We start from the raw sequence: 12,023 nt of genomic DNA on the forward strand, positions 1-12,023 counted from the left end.
ACCAAAATAAAATTGATAATAAAATAAAAAAATTGACATGTATATATCTATACTACTTTATTAAGTCTGAGGCACTTAGAGTAACTAACTTTGGTGTCATGATCTGTTTTATTAATTATAAATATTAATAAAATGTTAAAATTTTATTGTAAGTTATACGTAGTTCAGTGGATAGAATTATTGTCACTTGAGGTCTAGGACTAGGATATATGTTCAATTCCTATTGAGGTCTTTTTTTTTCTTTTTTTTTCAATTTATTTTTAAATTTATATATCAAAATTACATTGTAGTCCATCACTATTTTTTATAATTAATTTTGATCCTCATTTAAATATAAATAAAATGAATTATAAAAAAATATTATGCATGCGTCGGTACACTAGTTATTTAATAACATGGAGTAAATCTCCCGGATTAGGATAGAATTGTCCCAAAAGAATAGCCTTGACAGTTAGCTGGCTGTCACTGCCAATTTCCCCAAGTCACAAATTTCCAACCTAGCATGTGTTGCTCCAAGCCGACCGCCGATCAACATCAGAAACGCAGGATTACAAGAAGCAACACAAAAAGTAAACGAAACCGACTGCATAACTGCATAAAAAATGTATTGCCTCGATCTCCATGGAAAACAACTGAGTCAAGGTTATGTAACCCCAAATAAAAATTCCAACAAACGACTTCTGATAGAATATCACATCTCCATAAGTTTTCAGTTAGAAAATCGATTTTCCTGCTTGTAATAGAAGAGCAATGCTGAAGATTTAATCCCACCAGTTTCCTTCCCAACTTCTCGAGGGGTGGGACGCTCTTATCCGACACATTAGCGCATCCAGAGAAGGAAAGAATCCGCAAATTTGGTTGCACCCCACGAGCCAAAGACGCAACACCAGAATCGGTGATTGAAGAACTCGAAACATCAAGATCATTAAGCAAGGCGCAACTTTCAGAGAGTGCAATCAGACTTGCATCCGTTATTTTTTAGAACCATCAAGATTTATCAATTCAAGCATTCTGCCATGCAACCGAACCAGGGCTAATATAATCTCGTCGCTCAAATTCGAGCAGCCGCTCAGATTAACCTTTGAAAGTCCCGTTTCACAACTCTCCAACAGAGGAATTAGACAGGTATCAGTGATTCCACTAAGCCCATTTATATCTATGTTGTGTTTCCACTAAGCCCACTTAGATCTATGTTGTGTAGTTTTGGACATAGCTTTCCCACCAAAGCCAGGGTAGTACTTCCAAATCGTGGACAACTCCGGACGGACAAGGAGCGAAGAGATTGACATTTGACACAGAGAAAACGAGGGAAATTCCGAATGAACATCCTTAATACCCATGCACTTAACCAAAGAAACGGACTTTAATTTCGAATTTGAGCTCGAAAGTGAATTTACAAAGACTAACTGTGTGACTCGGTTGCACTCCTCCAATTGCAGGTTCTCCAACAAGCTGAAGGCTTTTGAAAAAGCCACTATCCCAAGATCGAAGACAAAGCAACACTTCCGAATGGATGCATGTTTCTGGTTAGGACATCCCTTTCCAAGTGCTTCAAGGCTCGAATCCGTTATTCCTCGACACGAGGTAACAGTCAAAGTCGATAGCATATGCAGGCCTACAGCATTTCCCATCACCCAAAACCCTTTCTGGCTCACATTGCGAAGCCCGCCAAGAACAAGATTCTTAATGGTGTTTCCATACCGCCCTATCACAGCAACATAATAATCTGTTATGTCTAGACCTTGAAGTTTCACCTTACTCGATATCGTAGAACCCGAAGATACAAGACTAGCAACACCCTGATCCCCAACTAAAGGGCAGTCTTTGATGGTTGCAGACTGTAGGTTAGGACAATATTTCCCAATTGCTCGAAGACCGTCATTACCAATTCTTGGAGATGATTCTATGGTTAATGAGGTCCTATCCGGACAGCTCTTCGCGATTGCAGCTTGATACTCACGGGAAATTTAGGGTCCGATTCCGGCAAGTCTCACTAGTACAGACGCAGGGCTTTGAAATTGTCCTGAGCCTGAAGTCACAAAGAAGACCGTTAGAAAGGGGGCCAGGAGGGTGTCCTGGCGTAGCCCCTCCGACACTCAAGTCAGTGACTTAGGATATATGGGGGGAGCAGCTATGGGCGCTGCTGAAAACAATATATTGAATGAATGAACTGAACACTCAAACTTGGTATTTATAGGAGAATACATGGGCCCTTGATGGGCCTGTCTTTCATTTGGGCTAGGGATGGGCCAAGGGTAATGGGCTCATCCCTGCGGTATCACCAGTCTCCCCCTCCCGAGTCGAACTGAATTGTAGGTTCAAAGTTCGACTAGTTGTGCTGTCCTCGGGTTACCGGGTGAAAGTTGTGCATTTTCTTCCAACCGTCCGTCAGTTTCAATTTCACTTCTCCCCTACAGAATTTTCTCTTCAATTCACCAGCTCTCTCCCGTCTACATCTCATTTGCGTGTTAACCCTAACGCCGCTTCATCATCACCTCACCGTCACCGTCGTGCACACCCTAGCCACCGCCTCGCTCGAGCCGCCGCCCGAGCTTCGCCCAGCCACCGACCCAACATCACCCGAGCCACCGCCCCAGGCCTCGCCCAAGCCAATGTCTCCCAAGCGCGCAGCCACCGCCCGGCGCTTCGCCCAAGCCAACGCCTCGCCCAGTCTTGCCCTTGCCAGCCGCACGCGCACACGCTCACCTCGCCCCTGCCAGCCGTGCGCGCACTCGCCGCGGCTCGCCTCTGCCAGCGCGCATCCTCGCCACGCCTCCTTATCACTCTCGCCCATACACCCTCACGCCACCACCGTCGCCAGCCTCTCCAGCAAGCCACACCCTCACACAAGCCCTAGCCTCGCCTTCCCCCGCGCGCGCGCCAGCTCCAAGCCTTGCCTCGTCCAGCCGCAGGCTTGCCCCTTCCGCGTGCTCGCCCATCCGCAGGGTCGCCCCACGCCGAGCACTCGCCCTCGCCCCTTCACGCGCCTCGCCCAGCCTGCAAGCTCGCCCGGCGCACACCACGCCTCGCACGAGCCGCACTGCCGCGCAGACGCCTTCACGCTCGCCCCTCGCCCTGCCGCACGCTTGCCCAGCGCCTGGCCGCACGCTCGCCCCTGCCGAGTGCCCTGCCCATCCACCTGCACGCTCGCATCGTGCGCTCGCCCAAACCATCACCTTCGCCCAACAGGTCACCCCGACGTCCAAACTGGCCCTCGCCTAAGCACTTCCTCGCCCCTCCTCGCCATCCGCCCCTTGCGAATGATTGTCTGGTTTATGAAGAGCTTTTGGGGGAGTTGCCCTTAAAACCCCCGCGACCTGACCTGGGCATGTCGATCCCCGCGACCTGACCGGGCATGTCGATCCCCGTAATTTTCGCAGCGGCAAACATCAGTTCGTTATCGATAAACCGAATAAATTTTTCTAACACGAATGTCCTCGACGCCTCCATCTTCAAGGTTCTCTACTAAGCTTTTGAAGGAAAATAATTTCCACTTCCCCGCGCCCTTAACTCCTCTGCTAAAATAGTCCTTAGCAGGAAAAGATAAAAACTTCAACCTCCTCACCGTCACCATCTAACTCATCTGCTAGGCGACGCCTTAGCAGGAAAATAAAAATTTCACCTCGTCACCCTCTAACTCATCTGCCAGGAGAAGCCTTAGCAGGAAAATAAAAATTTCACCTCGTCACTCTCTTACTCCTCTGCTAGGCGATGCCTTAGCAGGAAAATAAAAATTCTCCACCATCATCCTCTCACTCCTCTGCTAGACGATAACTTAGCAGGAAAATAAAGATTTAACACCCTCGCTCTCTAACTCCTCTGCTAGGTGACCTCTTAGCAGGAAAATAAAATTTTTTTCTTCTTCGTCTCTGCTCCTCTACTAGGCGACGCCTTAGCAGGAAAATAAAGATTCTCCACCCTCACTCTCTAACTCCTCTGCTAGGCCAGGAAAATAAAGATTTTCCACCCTCACCCTCTAACTCATCTGCTAGGTGACGCCTTAGCAGGAAAATAAAGATTCTCCATCCTCACCCTCTAACTTCTCTATTAGGCGATGCCTTAGTAGGAAAATTAAAATTTCTTTCCGCCCCAACTCTGCTCCTCTACTAGGCACAGCCTACGTAGGAAAATAAAATTTTTCTCCTGCACTCTACTCCTCTATTAGGCGATACCTTAGTAGGAAAATTAAAATTTCTCCCCGCCCCCAACTCTACTCCTCTACTAGGCACAACCTAAGTAGGAAAATAAAATTTTTTTCATGTAGTCTACTCCTCTACTAAGCGATGCCTTAGTAGGAAAATTAAAATTTCTCCTCGCCCCCAACTCTGCTCCTCTACTAGGCACAGCCTAAGTAGGAAAATAAAATTTTTCTCGTGCACTCTGCTCCTCTACTAGGCGATGCCTGAGAAGGAAAATAAAATTTTTCTCCTTCCTCACTCTGCTCCTCTGCTAGGCGATGCCATAGCAGGAAAATAAAATTTTCTCTCGCCCCAACTCTGCTCCTCTACTAGGCACAGCCTAAGTAGAAAAATAAATTTTTTTCATGCACTCGATGCTCCTCTACTAGGCGATGCCTTAGTAGGAAAATTAAAATTTCTCCCCGCCCCAACTCTGCTCCTCTACTAGGCACAGCCCAAGTAGGAAAATAAATTTTTTCTCCTGCACTCTGCTCCTCTACTAGGCGATGCCTTAGTAGGAAAATTAAAATTTCTCCCCGCCCCAACTCTGCTATTCTACTAGGCACAGCCTAAGTAGGAAAATAAATTTTTTCTCCTGCACTCTGCTCCTCTACTAAGCGATGCCTTAGTAGGAAAATTAAAATTTCTCCCCGCCCCAACTCTGCTCCTCTACTAGGCACAGCCCAAGTAGGAAAGTAAAATTTTAACGTCCTCAAAATACAACAACATTCATGAATTGAAAAGAAGAACTTGATTTTATTGAATTCCAACTGATTAAATGGGAAAATGGAAAGATGAAATACATAAACGATAAAATCCAGAATGATATTCCCTAAGGTGGTAAGCATTTAAGGGACTCCTTATAGCCTTGCCTTGAGCTTTCTCCAAGTAATAAGCTCCAGAATTAAATTTCTCAATCACTCTGAAAAGATCATCCCACTCTGGGTCCATCTTTCCCCTCTGCTCTTCTTGTACCTAGGACCAAGTCACACACTTCTTCATTTCCTAATCATGTTAACCTCCAAACGCGCTCTTTTCCCTTCCTCCCTCACTACCCCTTCATAACATCGACGCGCGGCTTTTTGGTCCTCGCACAAGACTCCAACTCCTTTTTCCACAGAAAACTTAAGCTTCTGATGATAAGTGGAAGCTACAGCTCTAAAATCTTTCAGGGATGGCCGTCCTAGAATTGCATTATAAGCTGACGGGGTATCTACCATGGTGAAGGCTATCATTTTTGTTACCCGCCGAGGATCAGTCCCCAAGGATAGGGGAAGAACAATCTGACCCAAAGGCGAGATGGTGTGTCCTGCAAACACATACAGCGGGGTGGATACCGGCTCAAACTCAAATTCTTACATCTTCATTTGATCCAACGTGCTCTTGAACAAGACGTTCACGGAGCTTCCATTGTCAATAAATATCCTCGGCACATCATAATTGGCAATGGTGGCCGTCACCACCAAGGCATCATTATGTGGAGTCACAATGCCTCATAGGTCTTCCGGGCCAAAGCTGATGACGGGGTCTTGTGGTAAGTTTGCACCCCTAGATATTTCAAAGTTTTCCAACCTCCTCCCATGCGCTTTCCAAGCTCGCCCGGAATCTCCGTCAGTAGCACCCCCCGAGATCATATGAATAATTCCTCTCGTAGGGTGGTTATCCTCATCCATTTCCCTCCTCGGTTCGACGGGCTCCTGAGGGACATCTTGATCTCGACCTTCTCTTCTCTGCTCCCTAACCCTCTGATTTATACATGGGGGGCCTTGACCACGCCTAGGGGACGGGGGAGACATCTGTCGACTCCCAGGTGCGGATCTTTCTCGTCTGTCCCGCGAAGGCAATCTAGCATTGTACTCAACCCTTCGTGACTTCTCCCACCTCCCCGCGGGCTCCCTCACCTCCATCACCTCGTCACGACTCCTATCCAGGGGAACATGTGATGAGAATTGTCCTCTGCCCCTAGCTTTATCCTCCTCCTTCTCGCCTGCACCTCTCTTCCTACCTCCTCTTTTCGCTCCCTCAACTCTACTTCTCCCGGGCCGCTGCTCCATCCTCTTATGCGGCTGGACATCTTCTAAATTTACATATTTTTCCGTCCGAGATAACAGATCATCATAACTTGATGGAGGTTTCTTGACCAACGATTTAAAGAACTCTTCTCCCCTCAGTCCTTGGGTAAAGGCACTTATCATGATGTCAAGGGAAGCATCTGGTATATCCAGCGCTGCGTCGTTAAAACGCCGGATAAATTCTCGCAGAGTTTCAGTTTATTGCTGCTTCATCACAGACAAGCTCAAATAATTTCTATGGTGCCTCTTGCTGCTAGCGAATCTGTGCAAGAAAACAGCGGAAAAATCTTCGAAAGATTGTAGAGAATTGGGCTGCAAGGTGTTAAACCATTGCTGGGCTGACCTCACCAACGTGCCCAGAAACACCTTACACTTAACTCCATCTGAATACTGATGCGACAGAGCTGTGTTCTCAAACCTTCCCAAATGTTCTTCTGGGTCAGTACGACCATCGTACTCTCCCACATTTGATTGTCGGAAACTTGGAGGGAGCCCTTCCTCCAAAATGGCTCATCCCTAGCCCAGGGATAAGCCCATTACCCCTGGCCCATCCCTAACCCAAATGGAAGACAGGCCCATCAATGGCTCAGGTATTCTCCTATAAATACCAGGTTTGAATGTTCAGTTCATTCATTCAATATATTATTTTCAGCAGCGCCCTTAGCTGCTCCCCCCATATATCCTCAGTCACTGACTTGAGCGTCGGAGGGGCTATGCCAGGATACCCTCCTGGCCCCCCTTCTAACGGTCTTCTTTGTGATTTCAGGCTCAGGACAATTTCAAAGTCATGCGTCTGTACTAGTGATATTTGCCGGAATCGGACCCTAAATTTCCCGTGAGTGTCACAGCTGAACTCCTGTTCGATATCCAAGAACATGCACTTAGGTCCAACTTAACCAATGAGTGGCAGTTTCTTGATACTTCAAATAGACCTTCATCGTCAACAGAGTGGACGTTCCACAATGAGAGCCCTGAGTGAAGGGCAACAACGAGCAATTTTATGAGAGGGATCAAAACATGGTATTTGATTTGCACGATTTAGTCATATAAAGTTGTATTCTTATCACCTGCTATATTTTTTGGTAAAATAAAAAATGTTTTACTCTATACAATCCAATATTTTTTTGAATTTAATTATGTGTTTTTTTTACAAAGTGTTATTTAACACAAATCTATATGTAATTTTTTTTATCATTCCAATTTGTCACTATATATGACCTTTCTCAATCTCAAATATTTACACTTTAGACAAACCGAGTAACGACCATGCATACATAGATGCAAGTTAAACGAGTCACGAGAGTATTGATATTTATTTTTGTTAATAATGAAATATACCTATTGAATTACAACAACGATAAATTATATATGTAAATAATAACAAAATTGTATTTTTCATATTCCATATATCCTTGTCTCTTTATATTTTTGGTTTTAAATATAATCAAAACTGATTTTTGGTATAATATTTTCAAATTTTGATAATTTTAGCATTTTTTATCGAGAAGGTAAAAACTTGATATGAAACTGCACATATGACTTGTTAGCATAATGTCCGCATGAGGGGCTTAATAGGCGACACATCAATTTATGTCAGAAAACCGATCAAAATTACAACAAAAAACAAAGATAATAGACTAATATTGAAATTTGATATTATAGTGGACTAAAATCATAAATAGACAAATATACAAAGTCGAAATTTGCAATTTTTTCATAACTATATTAGAAGTTTGCCTGCCTAGATGCTTCATATGCCCCTCGACTCTTAAGACAATAAGCATAGTTTGGTACACATGATAGGATAAACATGTGATATTTAGTATAAGGATAAGTTAATTAGGATAAATAAAATGTAGGATATTATATTTAATATTTGGTATGATTTTAATAAGAGTGATTAAATTTATATATTAGATTGTAATGACAAAATTAACATTATCATAATAATTTTTATAATTTCAAAGTTGTTGCTTGAGTTCATAATTTTTATCTGTTCATGCGCCGATAGTGCTTGCATGATTTATTTATTTTTACCTAATTTTATATATTATATAATATGATAATTGAGCCCTTGATTTTGTGAGTCAAGTCAAATATCAATTTTTAAGGTTAATCGGGTGATACTAATAATTTTATTGAGATTTATAAAAACTATTTATATAATTATCTCGAATTCATTTATATAATTATCATATTATATAATATATAAAAATAAATAAAAATATTTATTTGATTTTAATTTATACCTACTAGCATAGATTTATAAAAATCATTTATAAATTCAGGATAATTAAGTCATTTGTAGTGTATTTTATCATTAAATTAAAATTATCACACCTAATAGAAGGGACATTTTATCCTTCTAAAAAATTATTTATCAAAAGCCCATGATATTATCATCGTCTTGCTAAAAAGGTACCAAACATGTGAGTAGGGATGACAATTTTCCCCTCGGTTTCCGGGCTCCGCGGGGAAAACCCGAAATGGGACGGGTTCGGGGATATGTTAATAGGTTTGGTTTCGGGTTCGGGGATTTTTAAAAATCCCCGAAATATATTGGGACGGGTTTGGGAATCCTATCCCCATACCAAACCCTCCCAAACCCGTCCCGATAACATATATATATACATATACAGTTATATATCTATATATATTAATACAGTAATATATATATTATATAAAAAAGTATATACAGTAATATCTATATATATATATATGTATTATATTTTTTATATAATATTTATATATATATTATATAAAAAATATAATATATATATATATATAAATACAATAATATATTCGGGTATTTCAAACGGGTTCGGGGACGGGGATTTTATCCCCGCGGGTTCGGGGACGGGGATTCCCCGATAAGGTAGATCCGGGGATGGGTGCGGGGATGGGAGCGGGGATATAATTAGGGGACGGGGATGGGGATGGCAAACCCGCCCCCGCCCCGTCCCATTGCCATCCCTACATGTGAGGCCTATTTACTCTAATGACAAATAATGATCAAACAATAATGGTTTGACTTAAAATTTCAGCGGAAATGGTTTAAAATAATTTAAAACGGACCTCAGGGCCTAGAAAAATTTCGACATGACCTCCCCGTAAGTAGGACATCCCGAAAAACTCAAGCAGCAATTTATATCAAAATATACTCTAACTAGAATCATTAACACGAAACCAAGGTTAAACAATCTATAGCCGCATTGGCCAGGACTAAACAGAAATTAGAACTTACCAAATACTCACCAGATCATGGATATCACAGAGTCGACTCAGAACATCACAAAACAACCAAATACTACTACAGATACACGGGGCATCTTCCCGGCAAATAAAGTACATTACAAGACTGAAATAAACTCAAGACATACATATAGACTAACTGGGAGACTCCACTGAACAGAACCAAGCAATCCAACCTCAATCCCGAGCTCCACTGGCGGAACCTCGGCCTGATGCTGCAAAACGACTTGGGAGATCTACCATGGTGCCCAAAAGCAACCACAGCAGCCCCCCCAGTAAACAACTTAGGTTAGGATTCTGGTATGAAACAGTTCAACAATAACAACAATAACATAAATCATGCATAATCATATAATGAAATGTAATATGCAATGCATGAAAGGCTCAATGAATAACCGAGATAACAGGAGCCAACAAACGGTACGATAACAACTGGAATAATGCTCGAGCAACAACACAGGGGAGCTACATCGTCATGCAGCTAAACCGCCCTGCCAACTATGCGAGGTATGCCAAGTTGTGCTGAATAACACCCCTGACTCGGCCTCCATACAGCTGATACGATATAACAGGATGGCACAACAAAACGAACTAGATGACACAATCCCAGCGCTCACCTCAAAAGGCTGCACTAACCACGGGATTGTTCAATCACATCTACGGTCTCATGTGTATAGGCCTACCAGCCACACAATGATCCCGAGATAAATAACAGTACCAGATAACAATGGATATCAACAATGGGCTAACAAAAACGATAGGCTCAACATGAATGTCATAACTGTATGCCCGATGCTAAATGCCAATAATATGTCACAATAATAAACATATATCACAACAAAAACATTTAACATATTACAACAGTCAACAAATCATAAACACGATCAGTGCAACACAGAATGACAATTAAACATAATTTATGTTTTACCGTCGTATGTTACCGAACTGTAACATACCTAAACCGACTCTAAAATCACAACAAGCTCAACTTTAATCTCCTCGACCTAACAATGATAAAAATAGGTCGAATAATTCACAATTCGCCAATAAAACTAAATTAATCCAACTTATTGATTTTTAATTATCAAAACTTAATTCCCAAATCAATTTCAACAATTCTGAAATTTCAACTAAATAACCGTAATTCTCCAAAATAATCACACGATTAACTCGATACTAATTCACAAACTCTTCGATTTATACCTCAAAGCTCTCCAACGATCGAACCTACAATATAAACCCAATATATACGTCAATATAATGCATTAAAATCGACAAAGCGAAATTATATCAAAGCGAGTAAAATTACACTTCGGGGCAGCCTACTAATGCACCGAAAATCTGGAATTGGATCCAAAATTACCAAGATCGAAGTATAAACTAGTCGCTAGCGGTCCAATGTTGCTACTCGCCGGAAAAGACGTCGGAAAACACTATTCACGACCAAAAACCGAACTGAAAACTAGCTGGAAAACGTAGGAACAGCAAGGTAAGATTTAAGCTTCAAATCCTTGCTCAATATACTCCAAAGAACCAAGAAAAACCAAGCAATAGCTCACCTAAAATCGAACAAGAAACTCGAACAGGAGCAGTCCCGTAACAGGGTTCGATTGGGGCTGAAACGAGCATCAAAAGTGGCGATTCATGGTTCAAAACGAAGCTACTGAAGTAAGGAAGACAACCCCTCAAACTGTTCGTGATTTCGACGCTGGACGGAAAAATTATGGCTTCTCCAATATGAAGGTGTAGAAAGTGACGAAAATGGAGAAAGGGGAAGGAAAGTCACGGGATGGGGATTGAGTTTCTGATTTCTTCCTTTCTCTCTCCAAAAGACAAATTGTGTGTATGTATATGTATATTTAGTTACTAAAAAAATAGTAACACATGCCCAATAATCCCGGTTTTGCATTTATTTGCTCTTGTGTGCTATTTCAATCTCTATATGTATTTTTATATCGTTAAATTCTTCGATATTCTAAAATACATATTTTTAACGCACTTCTTGAATTTATTTGGCATAAATAATTATTTTAATTTACAACTCAATAATTATTCTAATTATGCCAAAATTACCGGATAATTAATTTCAGGACCTTACAAAACATGAGATAAGGAGGATAATTTATCAATCTCTCCCTTATCACATGTACCAAACTATGCCTAAAACAATTAATACTAATGACCATTTGAATGTGAATGAGAACACTAGTATCAGGACAAGAAGTCATTATTAAATGGCATGCTACATAATAAAAATATATAAAAAAACCAAAAAATTTAAATTGAGTCAATGTATTTAAGGGCTATAAAAATTATTTAATGGATACACATATTTCTCTAATGGCTGACTATTAGAGTGTTTGAGAGACCTTTTAAGAAAAAAATTTGGGTTTTAGCCGGCTGAAAACATTTTGGGATGTTTGTGAGTATCAGCCTCTATTTCAACTTCTATGCTTTTTAACAAAAAGATTAAAGCTAAGTTTGAGATAATTTTTTCTATTTTTGCCTTTTTCGTAATAGT

The 12,023-nt window shown here is 41.4% G+C and overlaps 1 long non-coding RNA gene and 1 pseudogene across 1 annotated transcript; both read right to left on the reverse strand.

The window, feature by feature from the left end:
* Nucleotides 1-451: 451 nt before the first annotated feature.
* Nucleotides 452-7,247, reverse strand: LOC142537435 (EIN3-binding F-box protein 1-like; annotated as a pseudogene).
* Nucleotides 7,248-9,748: 2,501 nt separating this feature from the next.
* LOC142537347 (uncharacterized) lies at nucleotides 9,749-11,324 on the reverse strand. Its single transcript, XR_012818525.1, has 3 exons — nucleotides 11,062-11,324; nucleotides 10,866-10,968; nucleotides 9,749-10,729 (listed from the first exon to the last, which is right to left on the reverse strand). It is a non-coding gene; the product is annotated as an uncharacterized LOC142537347 (long non-coding RNA).
* Nucleotides 11,325-12,023: the final 699 nt, after the last annotated feature.

Source organism: Primulina tabacum, chromosome 2 (assembly GCF_025594145.1).
Source record: "Primulina tabacum isolate GXHZ01 chromosome 2, ASM2559414v2, whole genome shotgun sequence".
NCBI classification, from domain to species: domain Eukaryota; kingdom Viridiplantae; phylum Streptophyta; class Magnoliopsida; order Lamiales; family Gesneriaceae; genus Primulina; species Primulina tabacum.